Source organism: Molossus molossus, unplaced genomic scaffold, assembly GCF_014108415.1.
Source record: "Molossus molossus isolate mMolMol1 unplaced genomic scaffold, mMolMol1.p scaffold_m16_p_18, whole genome shotgun sequence".
Classification (NCBI taxonomy): Eukaryota; Metazoa; Chordata; class Mammalia; order Chiroptera; family Molossidae; genus Molossus; species Molossus molossus.
Genome location: NW_023425353.1, coordinates 47,980,317 through 47,996,162, shown reverse-complemented (window position 1 = coordinate 47,996,162; position 15,846 = coordinate 47,980,317). Strand labels below are relative to the sequence as shown.

General features: G+C 40.5%; 1 pseudogene; it reads right to left on the bottom strand.

The window, feature by feature from the left end:
- Nucleotides 1–8,199: 8,199 nt before the first annotated feature.
- LOC118632950 overlaps nt 8,200–15,846 on the bottom strand; it is a 122,479-nt pseudogene continuing 114,832 nt past the window's right edge.

The window sequence follows — 15,846 nt, the reverse complement described above, 5'->3', positions numbered from 1 at the left end:
TTCATCTAGTGCTTCAAAATGCTAGAGCTGGATGGCCCACTTCTGAGATAAATCACTCCCTTCTATGGCTGTTGGCAGGAGGCCTCAGCTCTTCCCCAATGGGCTCCACACGGGCTGCTTGAGGATCCTCACAATCTGGCGGCTGGCTTCTGCCTGCGTGAACAATCCAAGAGCAAACAAGGCAAAAGCCAGAATGTCGTCCATGATCTGTTTCAGTAAGTCACACACCATTATACCCTTGGCTTCACAGCTTGCCATCTGGGTTTGGCTTCACAGGGTAAGTCCCACTACGTGTGGAAAAGGATTACACGATAAGGAATACCAGGAGGCAAGGATTATTGAAGACCATGTTGGAGGATAGGTACAAAATCAACTAACAACTTTCATGTGTGTGTGTATGTGTGTGTGCGCACGCGCGTGTGTGGTTGTGGTCATCAAACACTTCTGTGGGTCACTACTTCATCCTACAATTTCCAATATTACAAGTGTACCCTGATTGGAAGAGTAACTTCTAGATTGGAATTTAGGAACACATGAACCTAAAACTTGGTACATAGAAAGCAATAAAAATGGAATAAATTGCTCACATTCAGATAATTCTAAACATTCCATTTGAATGAAGGCTACAATTTTTCCCCTGGTTTCACATGTTTGTAATTATTTATATACCCTCTCATTTTGTTTCTGGTCAGGGCGTGGGGACTAGGGATTCATAATCATGGGTTCTGGTGTCAGCTTGCCTTTTGAGTTTGAGACCTTAGGTGAATTACAGATTCCACTTAAGCTTTAATAACCTCATCTTCGCCATTCAAAGTGTGGTCCAAGGACCAACAACTGCATCATCACCTGGGAGTTCATTAAGATTGCAAATTGTTAAACTCACGTCAGGCCCACTAAATCAGAATCTGTTTTTAACAAGATGCTAGATGAATTGTGTAGGGGAGTGTTTATCTAGAAACTTCACAGACTGAAAGTTGCCAAATTTTTCACCTCTGTAAAAACAAACATCTCTCAGCATTCTCTACATAGCAGATGTCCCAGAACACTGTTGATCGAGTGACATCATTATGACCTCCCCTGCTGGACAGCCTCTCTGATTTTCCCAGCAAAAGTAGTAACTCATTGCCAGTTACCTCCATAAAATGTAAATGTGCACATAAACAAGCAGAATGTGGGAAACATTGTTACAGTTTTGTTTTCCCTACTTCTTATATAAGTACAAAGGCATTAGGCTCATAATGAATGGTCTGGTGAAAATCCTCCTTTTTCAAAAGATAAAATTTGCAGTTCTCTTTGAGTAATACAGGTTTCCCAACTCCCACAATGAACATAAGCAAATCATCACTTCATTTCTTGAGTCCCAGTAGTCTCATGAGTAAAATATAGGTCACAATAGTAACTCATAAAGCTTTCCTTTTTACATTTTTATATTTACAGTCAATAAAATGTACAGATTTTGAATGCATAGCATGATGAATTTTAACAGACATACACACCTGTGTAACCACCACACCAGTTAATATATAGAACATGTCCATTACCCACAACGTTCCCTTGCCCCTGTTCAGTCAACCCTAGCCCTTAGGAAGAATGGATGGAGAGTTTTGTAGATAATATTCAGGAAATTAGAGCTAAAGGGGGAACTTCCCTTCAGAGGTGAAATAACTGACATTTACCTAAGTTCTCACAGCTAGTGAGTGGCAGAGCTGAACACTGACTCTAGGATAATGAGTCTCACGTAGTTCTCTTTCCTGCAAGTTGAGAAATAATTGGAAGGGTATACAGTATGACTTTCATCACTAGAAATTATTTTTGCCTGTTGTCAAACTTCATATAGATGGAATCATTCCATTTGTCCCTTTGACTCTCGCCCCCTTTGACTGCAGCCTCGTGATGCTGAGATTCATGCTGTGTGGGTGAGTAGTTCTCATGCGGCTGTGTTGAAATTTAAATAAAACATATGTAAAAGTAGATTTCCCACAAATACTTTTCAAATCTAAAAATCAAATGAGTGTATTTGGAGCTCCTAAAATTTCCACCCCTTTCTCCCAGATACTATAGAGTTAGAAGGTAAAATGTCATTCCCTGCCCCTCCCCCCCATTGAATGGATCCCTGCCCCTCCTCCCCATTGAATGGCTAATTTTGCTCCCTGTACTTGGATTTGCTGATATGTTCCTGAGATTTCTACTGCAAATAAAACAGATCAAGCTCTCCTCCAAGCAGAAGATGTTAACTGATGCTGTGATAGGTTTTCTTTTGGCCTGGGGAAGGTTCCAGGCATTGACAATGATCAGATCTGATGGAAATTTTCCTGGAAAGCAATAAGTTCTTTAAAAAAATCCCCTCTGCCCATTTTCATTGTGGCAACATGTAACGATAACAGCCCTAAATTGTATAACAATACAGTTATACTACATTGAGACAGAGAATGATATCTCAGCCATGATGACAATGGAATTTACGAGAGTCTCACCAACACTTTGACATTGAGATGAGGTTTCGACTGAGGTCACTAAGCTGTGATCCAGCAGAAAATAAGAATAATTGGCCTGGCCAAGATTCCACGGCCAATGTGAACCAGATAACTGAGGTAAGTATTTGGCAAATTTAAGCCAAAAAGCATATTAAAGTTAACTGCATTGTTCAATGCTAATGGTGCTCTGATGTAGGGGAACCATAATCATGTGTCATTATAGCAACACCGCTTAAACACGTGTTTTCCACTGATCTTAATTTCAGTTCTTTTTTTTGGTACATGCCCTTAGCGGGAACCAAACCCAGGTCTCTCTGGTCCGCAGGCTGATACTCCAACCGCTGATCCAAACTGGCCAGGGCTTAATTTCAGTTCTTTGTGGAAAAATTTACATTCAGATATTTTTCAATATTGAGTGGGTACTTCAAGTTCAGATTTAGAAATAATTTTAGGTATACAGAGATGTAAATCCAATATCTCTATTATCTATACTTTTTAAAACTTCTGGTGGAGTCTAGAGAAAATTGGCTCATCTTTGACATTGAGGCCAAGGAACGCAGGACCAGAAGGAAGTAGAGCTTACTCTCCTGGCGTGGCAATGCGCTCTTAGGATTGCAACTGCTGACCCAGAAGTTCTCCTGGGATTAGGCTACTTTAAGAGTCTACCCAAAGGGACAGAAGAGTCAAAAGCAATAATAATGGACAAAGGTAGACAAGAAATCAGAACAATGCATGCCAAAATGGTCAGCCTCAGCAGTATTTAGAGACTTGCGTACTTGAGCAACATTGAAATATTATGTCTCACCATTTAACTGACAAAATGTAACTGAATTATATTAAATGTTGTTAACACTGTAGGGAAACGGGAACTTTCATTTATATTGCTGGTGAGAGTGAAGAGCATTCATTCAATCATTCATTTTGAAGAGCCTTTTTGTTATTAGCTGTTAGATTAGTAATGTGCACTTCCTCAATATTGTATGCCTCAATATCTAGCCAGAGATATCCTTGCACACGAGTCTATAAAAAGGGTTACATAAAGTTTGTTGTATGAGACTACTATAGCATTGTTAGCAAAATAACATATAAGAGCAATCTAACTGATGTCCAAAAGAAGCATGGTTAAAACAAAATATGGTATTTCTGTACTCTGGAATACTAAAAACACTATTTAAAAAAGATTAAGCCCTGGCCGGTTTGGCTCAGCAGGAGAGTGTCAGCCAGCAGAACAATGAGTCGTGGGTTCAATTCTGGCCAAGGGCATGTACCTGGGTTGCTGTTTATCCCCAGCCCTGGTCGGGGTCATGCAGAAGACAACCAGTCGATGTGTCCCTCTTATGTCGATGTTTCTCTCTTCCTTTCTCTCCCTCTCTCTCCTTCCTACTCTATCTGAAGATAAAGAGAAAAATATCCTCAGGTGAGGATAAAAAAAAAAAAGATTGAGTAATTCTATATAGATTCACATAGGAAGATTTTCAAGACATATCAAGTTAACAAATTAAGTGAAAGAATAATACATACGATATGACACTATTCCCATTATTTCTTTTTTAAGAAAACACATATACAAAAAAAACTCTTTCTATAGGTACAATTATGCATATTGTACACATTATTGAGCAAGAACACAAGCAAATGACCAGAAGAATAGACACAAAACCTTTTACAAGTGTTATCTCTGGAGAGGAAGCTGGACCAGCAGATGATGGCATAGAAAAAATTTAATCATGCGTATATATATTATTTGATTTTGTTACCAAAGAAATTAATTAATTAATTAAAATAACCTGATGAAGAAATAGTTATATAAACCTAACATGTTATTTTATACTTTTCACTGAAACGTCTGTGGAAAATAATATTTTCTCCTGGAACTGACCTTTATACTCAATGTGAAGAATACAGTCAGAGTTATCATCATTTTATGAGATGTTGTCTGAGTTTTCCAACTGGAAAGATGCTTTAATATCTTTAAACATAAAAATGAAAAACTTTGAAAAATGTTTCACCATAAAATCCTTGGCATTTGCTAAGTGACTTACAATCAGTTATTGGTTATTTCCTTCCCATCAAAAGACTATTAAAACACATTGTAAAATGTATAAAGCTAACTTTTCTCAGAAATGTTGACATTTTCTAGAAAATATAACATTGTCATAAGTTACCATACAATAATACTTTGTTAAGTATGTTTCTATGCATAGCTGCCATCAGAGCATCTACCTCCTTTCTATACCTGGGCCCATATGATCTACCTTCCCTGTTTTCGGACACCTAAGCTTGTTTAACTATTACAGCAGGTCTATGATGGACCTATCATTGTCCTCATTTCTAAATAAGAAACAGAGACCCAGCAGGTTCAAAAACTTGTCCCACACTGGATTTGCATACCAAATACCCAAACAAATTAGTTGTGCCAATTTACATCCCTACCACCAGTTTATGAGAGTTTTCCTTGTTCTACATCCTTGCCAAGATTTTGTATTTAAAAAAAATTTTAATGTTATTGTGGTTGTATAGTGCCTTCACATTTTGGTTTTAATTTTCATGTCTCCAGTGCCTAATTGAACACATTTTGTATGTTTGTTGGCCATTTGAATATCACTTTTTGTTAATTGCCTGTTCAAGTCATTTGCCCATCTTTCTATGGTTGTAAGAGGTTGTTTTATCTGGGAAAGACTTGGGACTCAGATTCTCCAGAAAGTGCTCATTAGCAACATCCATTCCCTGATTAACCACCTACATCCACTGATTTACAAGGTGTCTAAGCCATCTACAGGAAGACTTGAACTCTGCTCACTGATAGGATTCAGACATATTCAAACATCTGATAACCTGAGGTGGTCACTTGGAAGGAAGACTACAGAGAGGGACAATGAGACTCCAAGATAAAAACTGACCTAAAATGTCTGGTGCAATGACAAAGACTCATGAACAGAGACTCGTGGAACGTGGACTGATGGAAGAGAGACACCTACTACCTGAAGTGTGTTTTCAGGGAGAGAAGAGCTGCACCTAGAAAACAAAGAACTGATTTACTATTATAATGCTTTGTGGAGAAAACAAATTTGCAGTGAAGCATCTCTTTATCCTAAAATGAAAATGCCATAAATTGAAAAGTAATATTGTCCTTTCTACCTACCATGCAACTTGACTATCAAGCTTAGAAGCACAGTGAAAATATTGCAATTTCCCCCTCATATTTTATTTTGAAATTTTTAAATACACAGAAAGGCTGAAGGACTGTTGTACTAAACACCCATGTACCCACTTTTTAGAGTATGCAATTAATATTTTATATACTTACTTTTATCCATATTGATCCACCTATCCATCCATTACTACAGCTTACTTTGACATATTTCAGAGGGAGTTGGAGACAACTGTACATTCCCCCACTCCCTGTGTGTGCATATCATTAACCAAAGTTCCACTATTGCACTTTTACCAACATGAGTTGAGAGAGATTCCCAGTGCCCCAGGACCGAGTGGGGGTTAATGGCTAAGATGATTGGAAAGGGGTTCTGCCCTCTGAGCTAAGGAACTGTGGGGGCAATGGAGCACTAGACTCTTTTCTCAGCTAGTCCCAACAAAAAGGGCTGGTTTGTCAACAAAAGAAATAGTGTCCCTGGTGATTCCTACAGATATTAAAGACTTGTAGCCAAACACATAGAGTTCAGAACCATAGAGGCTTAGATATTAATGTTAATGGAACCACATCTGTATTTATTGGCTTGCAAAGCCTGCTTACATGAGGTCATATGTCTCATCTCATCTCTCCTACTATAGAATAAATTAAGGGAAGAAGCTTGAAATCTGTAAAAAGCATAAGATTTGGGGCCAGAGAGATCTGAAGCACCAAAAAAAAAAAAAAATGGTTTGGGCAAGTCGTTTAGCCTTCTAAACCTCTGTTTCTTTTTTATATATATGGAAATAATAACAGGTATACGAGAGAGTTGCAGTGAGAATTAAACAAGGTCATGCATGCAAAGCCAGAAGCACGGTGCCTGGAAAAGAAGTGATCAATCAATTGCAATTATAATTATTTTTCTAGTGTTATCTTTATTTAAAAAATATATATATATTTTGAAGGGGGGATCTTAAGTAATTTTTTTTTCATGTTGGGTTAAGCGTAGGCTCTAGTAAACATTGACTACATGGATAGAGGAATAAAAGGATCTAAATAAATCTGTGTATTAAAAGCCCAAGTAGATAAATCATACACTTATATCATCACATGATGAAGATGAGAATCTGGTTTTATGTGTATTTGTGTTTGCTGAAAACTACATTAACAAGTGCTCCAACCATAATTTTCCAATCTCTTGTTGAGGCCTTATTTGATGATCTCAAGAAGAAACACAGTTGAAGGAAGGATGATGAAATAATTACTTTGTGCTCACAGAATAGATGTGGCTCCTATAACTTTTCTCATCTTTCCTATGCTTTGGAATTAGTGTTTTTGGCTAAGTGGTACTTGATTCATTTTTGTGTGCATTAGTAACCAGCAAATCAGCTTCTAAGCATGTCTTAATCACTTTAATCTGCATTGTTCTTATATTTGGAACCAGTATTGGGTACAGAGTAGGCTGAGAATCATTTGAATAAATGCTGTAACTGATTTCATACCCACTGGTGATGGCCTCCTGTGGACAAACCTCTGAGACAGAGCAGTAGAAATCCAGGCAATTTTGGCAATTTAAACAAGAAGTGTACTTGGAGTCTGATCATATAATAAGTAGCTGAAACTCTTTGTGTGGAGTTAATCATTGGAGCCATTTACAAAAACAAATAATTCTTAGGAGAATGAAGAAGACCAGAATATTGTCATCCCCAATCTTTCTGATTCCTTAGAAGAGAGAGACAGCGGGAGAGAGAGACCCTAGGGTATGTTAGTCTAGAATAAAAAGAATGGCTAAAGTAATACAACCTATGTCTCTCACCCTTTCTTATAATTCTCTCATTGGAACGTGTTGATTCCACTATTTGTTATATTAAATGTAGTTAATTTGAGGTCTTTAAAGTATTATGTTTTAGAATGTTTGGAAGACTGGATTGCTGAGAAATTATGACTTTAGAGTATTAAAGTTAAGTGTCATACACCCCGGCCCCAATAAAACAAACACCAAAGCCTTCTCCACTGCTTTTGTTATTAAGGAATGTGGGGGTGTATGGCAATGGGGTTGCGGACTCTGGAAGAGATCGGGGAAAATATGACAATAAGGGAGCCGTGACACTTCAGAGAAAGTTTGCTTCTTAGAAAGGAACTTGAGACTCTGCGCCACTCCTAGACCTGGAGTTGTTGAAGCATTAGGAAGTCAACAAAATTTCCTAAGAGTCTGTAAATGAGAAAGTTGTTTGTTTCCCATGACAACAGAAGGAAAGTACCAATAAAAACTGAACCCTGGATTACATTTTTGCTGGGTTCCAATTTTGGGTTATTTCTGTTTATTTTGTTGGGCTTTTGGGGAGAAGGGAATTGTGATTTCTTTTAAACTTAAGTTCTGTTAATTGCATCAGCTCTTGCTGCATTTTAGGGGTAAAAGGCTGTCCTTCCAGAAGCGCAGGAAGAGTGGTTTTGAGAAACTTAAAGAACACTGTTGAAGAGGCCAACATATCTAGTGGTGATCCTTTTTTTTTTTTCTTTAGAAAAATATCTCAATTCTTTTCAAAGCTATCCTTTAGCCTTTCAAATCTTATTGCTCTGATTTTTTTTTTGTTTTTACTGTCCTAAATTGTTCATTAGGTAAGAATTTTACAAACATTACTTATATTAGCGGTAACGGTGGAGCTGGAGAGTATTGCGCCTTCTCCAAGCTGCGCGGCGAGAACCACCAATAGTGTGGTGGAACTTGTGGCCCTTGCCAAGACCACGGCTCTTGCGCCTGCAGATGTCAGCCCTCGCATCTCCCTGTGCTTGTGGACTGGTTTGGTGATCCACTGGGTGTCAGGACCCCTTTGGATATCTTTCTGGAATGGAGCAATGAGGATAACCTCAAAGAATCTGTGTGTGGAAGCTTCACCAACCCAGTGAGCATTCAGGACTCTCAAAGCCCCACAGTGGAGTCCAGCTCACCCCTTGGCAAGAGATCAAAGGCTTCAAGAAAGCTCCAGCTGTTTAACACCATGATGGACAAGCTTGTCGTTGGTCACACCCTTAGGAACAGGGTGTTTGTGGCCACCACGGTGCACATGAATCTGATATAGGACATAACCTCGCTTGGCCTTGTATCCCAGCCTGCGCGCTTGGTCGGGCGGGTCGGGCGGGGGGGCCTGTGGAGCGCAGAGAGCTGGCGGTACTGCCCGCGGCGCCCCGAGAAGGAAGAGCATCACATCGGACTGCTTCTTCCCCCACAGCTCCTGGATGAACTGGGGTGCCCATCCTGGCTTACCTGATGGCTATGGCCCCATAGAAATGAAGAGTCTTTCTCCCTCTGATGGGTTTTCTAAAGGCATTTATACTCAAGTCATAACTTTCAAGAAGTTTCTTTCTCTCACTTAAATCTGCACTGTTTTATTCTGTGCATGACCAGGGGGAAATCACTCAAAGGCATTACCAAAGCCTGAGGTAAGTGTTGCTTAGTACTCAAAGGCACTAGTATTATACTAGTCATCTCATTTTTACTCTGAGTATTTTGAACTAATTTGTACAGAACTATTTCTTATTCTCCTAAAGAGTTTTCCTAATTAATCTTGGAAAAGAGGCATGTCCATTGACACAATTCAACGTTCTAGGAAAAGGTGATGTCACCTTGATTCTCATAAATTATAGGAAAGATGAGCTGAGGCAAAAGTAAGTAATTAGGGTTCAAAATGAGGTTTCCCCCATCTTTATTTTAGCTTCAACTACAAGTGCAGATCCATGGTTGCTAAGGTAAGCTACCTTTAAAGAAAGAGTCCGTTTTCATCATTATTGACATGTAAGTAATTTTTCATGTTATTTTTATATGAAGATATAATATCAAATAATACAGAGTTTCAAATACTTGGATTCCAAATGACCTCAAATAAAAGAATCGCCCTAGACAGTTTTTCTCAGTGGTTAGAGCATTGGCCTGTGTGTCACGGGTTCAATTCCAGTCAAGGGCCATGCCTGGGTTGCAGGATGGATCCCGAGCCCTAGTCGAGGTCCTGGGGGAGCAACCAATTGATATCTCTCTCTCACATTGATCTTTCTCTCTTTCTCTCTCTCCTTCCTTCCTCCCTTCCACTCTAAAAATCAATGGAAAAATATCCTCAAGTAATGTTTAACCAAAAAAAAGTAGAAGAAGAATATACCTATTTCTACAGGAAACCAATCATTTTGTAGAAAGCAAATGTTTCAACCTGATTTCAGCTTCATGGGATGCTTTTACGACGCACAAGTCTCTAGAGACGATATGAAGCTGAAAACAAAGGCAATTAAGCTAGACCTAGATGTACTTATGGCTAAATTTCCAATTCAAAAAAATGAGGCCCATGAAGAGAGACATGTCTGGTATGTTCTGTTTGATTTTCGTTACTTTGTTTGACGGAGAATAATTTTGAAAAGCCTAACCATGGGATCCCCTCTCGACTAGAAACCAAACATAATTTGTGTCAGGAAAGAAACTTTGGGAAGACACTTCATTTTTCTGGGCTTTAATTTCAGCTTCTACAAATGTAAGCCTCTGAACTCTATAGTGGCCATCATCCCTTCCAGCCCTGATTTTCTCTGACAATCTTTAAAACTCCCGTTAAGCTCAAATAATTTGCATTTATTACTGATTCTGCAAGAGATCCATCCGTAACTTCATCAGTAATGGAACTAAGTCAAAATGGTGGCAGCTTGGCAAGCAATCATGATAACAAATGTTTTGCATTTAAATCGGGCTGCACAATTTACAAAGAGCTTTCATGCTTATCATTTCGGTGTCATTTCTAGTTTCCCACGACTTCACTGCTTGCAGATAATAGGTCCAGAAAAAAAAAATTATCTGAGTTAAGAAACAGGGTGTTATCTACGATAATTCACCATCTTTAGGGTTGAGTAGAATTGCCTGGCAATGGCAAACTTCGACACCAAAGTGAGATTTTTTCTTTATACTAATTTCTCATCCTTTCCCCTCCTGGCAACATGGTAGTGACTCGCAGGAGGGCAGGTGATGAAGTTTAATGACACATTTTTCTCTAGCTATAGTGGAAGGACCATGCATCCTTCTCTCTTTTCGTGGACTTTCAGGAAGAACCAAATGGGATGATGAGCAGAAGATGGGCTCTAGAAACTGGCATGTTTCAGATCAACTATTTGCTGCAAGCGTGGTTCACGTAGTTCCATAGGCTCTCTGTGTAAAGAGAATAATAATCCACCTTAAAAGCGCTGGATAAATGTGTGTGCATGTCAGCGCTTGTATTTATTAAACCCTTATCATAGTGGTTTTCTGCCCTTTTTCTAAGAAACATGGATTTTTAACATTTTAAATGCCCCCAAATCTCTTAGAGGCAGAAAAGCATAAACCTGGACCTAAACCGAGGCCTCCTTTCCTAACTAGATGATCTTGGGGAGTTATTGAAGCCTCAGTCCTGTCACTTATGTAAAATGTACATAGGGGGCGGTATGACCTTTGGGCTCCCCAAAATAGCTCTCTAAAGCATAACCAGGGGCCATTTTTTATCCAAAGAACATAGCTAGCACAGTGTCTTAAAAATAGTAGGTGCTCAGTGAATATGAACTAACTTTGTATTCCCTGATACAAGGTCATAAAAGTATAAAAATCTACTCTCGTTAGAACGCTGCCTTCCCTCAAAACAAAAGCAGAGAGTAAAAACACGGGCTATTGTTCATTTCATGTCTTGTAGAATACAAAACCTCGCGCCGAATTTCGGTCTCTACTGATTACATTAAAGCATACTTTTCTCTGAACACTGCTCCAAAGTGTCAGGAACTGGACACTCTAAATTTTTGAAGAGTGGCTATTTTTACCATTCTTTCTTCCTCTCCAAATAGTGCTATTCAGTTTGTCAAGTAATTTTCTTAATAAATGCCCCGAGATTCTCGTGCAACAAAGGAATGACAGTGAGCCGGGAGACTATATCTGCCCACTGTATTCTTAGCCACAGAATAACCACAGAACGATCGGTGACGAGGAGACCAGAATGAAAATTAGTTAGGGCCCCTGCCTAATGCACACGTGGCAAACATTCATGCATTCATTCCATAAATGTTTGTTGTAGGCCCGTTATGTGCTTGGCACTGGAGAAAGAACAGTAAACAAAACAACAGACACGATCGCTGTTTTCATGGAGATTACTGCTTAGTAGGGAAGACCGATATTATGTAAGTAATCACATCAAAGGATATATCAGCTAAGATAAAAGCAAGGAAATACACGGAAGACAGTTCCATCAGAGCATAAAATAAAGGGATCCGATCACGATCAGAAGAGAAGCAAGAAGCACCTTCCTGAAAGGTAACGTGTCTGAGATCCACTGGATGGGTAGGAGGTGTCAGGGAGGATGGGAGAAGCGACTGACTATACAAAAGCTACGGTGGTAGAAAACACGCAGGATTTCATGAGTCATGTTAAAGACGCTGGTCCTTGTTTTCCGATTCAGGGTGAAGATGGGAATGCTTCGAGAAATAGGAAAGGCTTCACAGAGGAAGCCCAGAGTTAGTGCAGGAAGCCTGGGTTGTAGACGATGCTGTCATCTAAGCGAGAGATGAAGGTAGCACTCTCTCGGAGAGTGGTGATGGACATCAAGAGACGCTCTGGAAGTAAAAATCTGCAGTGCATGGGAGAAGGTGGATTGTTTCAGGTAAGGGAGATCAGGGAGGGAGAGGAAGATGTCAAATTTTCAGGTGTATTCAGCTTAGCCAAAGAATTCTAGACAAAGACTAGGTCTGAGGAGTGAATACACAAAAGAGAGAAGGAATCATCAGTGGTATCTGATTCCTAAGAAAGGAAAGAGGAAGGAATTCTAAGCACAGGTAGGGAGATTGGATTTAGGTAGGATTAGGGCCCCTTTCTGTAGTATAAGAGGTGGGAAGTAGGAGAGATGAGCACTGGTGTAGGTGGGTTTGCAGGTGTGACATACAGAAGACAAACGTGGCCATAAACTGCTTCAAATTTCTATGAGTAGGAAGTGAATTCACTCGTTGAGAATGGTGGGTAGACATAGGAGAAGTGAATATTTGAGAATAGGTTAAATCTTCTGAAACATGTGTACTGAGTAGGTTAGAACAACGCGAGGTAGTATTGAGACCACATCTGATGTTGATGACCATGAATTGTCAGTGACACCAATCTTTCCTGTTCTCTGGCTTCCCCCAGCAGCACTTGGCTGTTCCGGGGGCAGGGTCAAAGGCAGTGCACTGAAAGACTCCTCTTGGGGTGAGGTTTTGCTAGCCTGATGCTACATAAAGACAGAGACAAGGGACTTCGATGGCAAAGAAATGGTTTACATGCTTAACCTTGGTGTCCAAGCTGAATGTTGTTGTTTTCCCTTTTCTGTCAGCATATGGTTGGGTTTAACATTTAAACAATAATGTGAACAAAGCCTCAGTCTACCCTTGCTGAGTTTCTGTGGGTCAAATAAGTGTCAATCATTTTACCTAAATTATCTCATCCCCATTTTATAGATGCAGAAATTGAATCTCTAAATGATTAAGCAACTTTTTCCAAGGATACACAACAGAGCAAGGCTGGTAACCAGAAATCCATATCTTGTATCCATAACTAAATATTTTCAGATAAAATAAAGTGTAATTGGCCCTGGCCGGTTTGGCTCAGTGGTTAGAGCGTCGGCCTGCAGTCCAGAGAGACCGGGGTTCAGTTCCCACTAAGGGCATGTACCTCGGTTGCAGTTAGCCCCAGTCCTGGTTGGGTCGTGCGGGTGGCAACCACTTGATTTGTCCCTTTCATGTCGATGTTTCTCTCTCTCCCTCCCATTCTAGCTGCACAAAAAAATGGAAAAATGTCCTCGGGTGAGGATAAAAAAAATAAAAATAAAATAAAGTGTAATTGGACAACCACATTATATGCATCTACTCTCTGATGCAACATTTGAATATGCTAAGTGGAGTCTTCCCCTTGGATATAGAAGACCACTACTGAAATAGTGATCACTTAATTCAGTGTTTCCCACCTTCTGATACAATGACTACCCTGGGATTAGGTGGATTCAGGTTGAGGCTGCCAGGCCTTGAAGCTTCTCTCCAACCCCAGTTCCTCCACCACCTCCTATCAAAATTCAGGTTCGACAGATTGAAATACAGCCTGATCCCTTGCAGGTTTAATAAGCTTCCACATGTTACATTTTCTTCTGCACGCTGAAGTCAATCTCCCTCTTGCACACTGAAATTGGAAAACCATTGACTTAGCAGGACTCGATTAATTCTTTTCAAACTGACCTGAAAGAGTTCTGCATTTGGGTACACCCATTAGTGAAGATAATTTATCTTATCATGAAAACCACAATCTGAATGCATCGAGCACAAACCCATTAAACTGACAGGGCGAGGGAGTCCAGAGCAAGAAGTGTGTATTTAAAAAGGATGCTTAAGTGTGTCTATGTGAAATGGAAGGAAAAACAAGTTTTGCTTCTTAGTGATTGTATCTATTCACTCCCCTGCCCCCACCAGCCGTTTCTTAGAACAGGGCAGATTGAGCCACCTGCATCTATTGGGAAACTGCTTCTGCCACTTGATGGAAAACCCCCTTAGAAGTCAGAGGATAGAAAACGGCCTCTGCAAACGATTACAGATTGCTCTGCTTCTACTCTGAGGGCAGACGCCAAGAATCGTGACCAACAGCAACATTATTAGCCACAGGACATTCCTCCTGCTGTGCTTGTGTGTATTTTCCAAAATGCATCATTTTGTCTCCAGTGTAGCCACCAATGCAGAACCCGAGACGGATTCTACTGCAGCAAAAGTGCCTCCCGGGCTGTGCCTACCTTTCTTGACCTGTGCCCCATCGAGCTACAATGGTTACTTGAAATTTCTCCAGTTACTTATTTTTAATGCATCTATGAAATACTTTTGTTGTTGTTAATCCTCACCTGAGGATATTTTTCCATTGATTTTTAGATAGAGTGGAAGGGAGAGAGAGAGAAACATCTATGTGAGAGAGACACCTCGATTGGTTGCCTCCTACATGACCCCCACTAGGGCTAGGGGTCAAACCTGCAACCAAAGCACATGCTCTTGACTGGGAATCAAACCCACAGCCCTTTGGTCCAGGGCTGATGCTCTAACTACTGAGCCAAACTGGCCAGGGCTGAAATAACTTATGAAGATGTGAAAGGAGGTGTGTTTTCTCAGTCCCGGACACAAAGGGATAGTGAAGCCAGAGGGGCAAGAGGAGGTACACACAAAAGCAACTCTGCAGGGCCAGCCCGTAGATTTAAGGAGCCCATGTACAAACCTGGGCTTTCCCAGACACTTGGACAGCCCTTGGCATCATCACCCACCTGTTTTTAATTTTTTTTCCAATCCTCACCTGAGGATGTTTCCATTTATCTTCAGCTAGAGTAGGAGGGAGATAGAAAGAGAGAGAAACATCAATGTAAGAGAGATTCATTAACTGGTTGCCTCCTGAATGACAACCACCAGGGCCAGGACCGAACCGTAACCGAAATGCGTGCCCTTGACTGAAATCAAACCTGCAACTCTTTGGTCCGCAGGCTGACACTCTAACCACTGAGCAAAACCGGCTAGGGTATCACCCGCCTGTTTTGATGCAGTTGCCCAAAGAGCTTGACCCCCAACCAGAGAATGACTTATACTTGCCCTTTAAGTATTACCCATAGCGCTTCTCCCCACTCCAGAGGGCATACTCTTGGTCCTGTATAAAATAGATCATTTCCCTCCTAATGATTGGCACGGCCCCAGGAGCTCAATGGCAGCACTGACCCAGGTAGACCACGACATTCACGTTAGACAGGCATGTGTCCTAGGGACCTCTGGGTGGGGAGCGGGGCCGAGGAGCAGCTAACTCGTGCTCTGACCAGCACTGCTGTGCTCTGTATGTGCTTCTGTAGCACATTCACCGAGGGGAGCCCGAGTTGCCAACTATCCCACAAGTGGATGTGACATGTTTTTGGTACACAGAAGGATCCTTTTTCATTTGAGACTCTGCACTTTAAAAGAACTCATTACCCTTAAGAGCCAAAGTGTTTAAACCAGATTCCCCTGCCACTGTATTAAATCTAACTCAATTCCACAAAAAAACATATTGATTACTTACTATGGCCAGACACTAGGGATATTCTGATTCTCAAAGTACTGCGTGGATCAGAATTACCTGGAAGGTTTGTTACAACACAAAATGCTGGGCTCTACCCCCAGAGTTTCCGATTGGTTGGTCTGGGATAAGACCCAGAAATGGCATTTTGAACAGGTTTCCAGTGAATA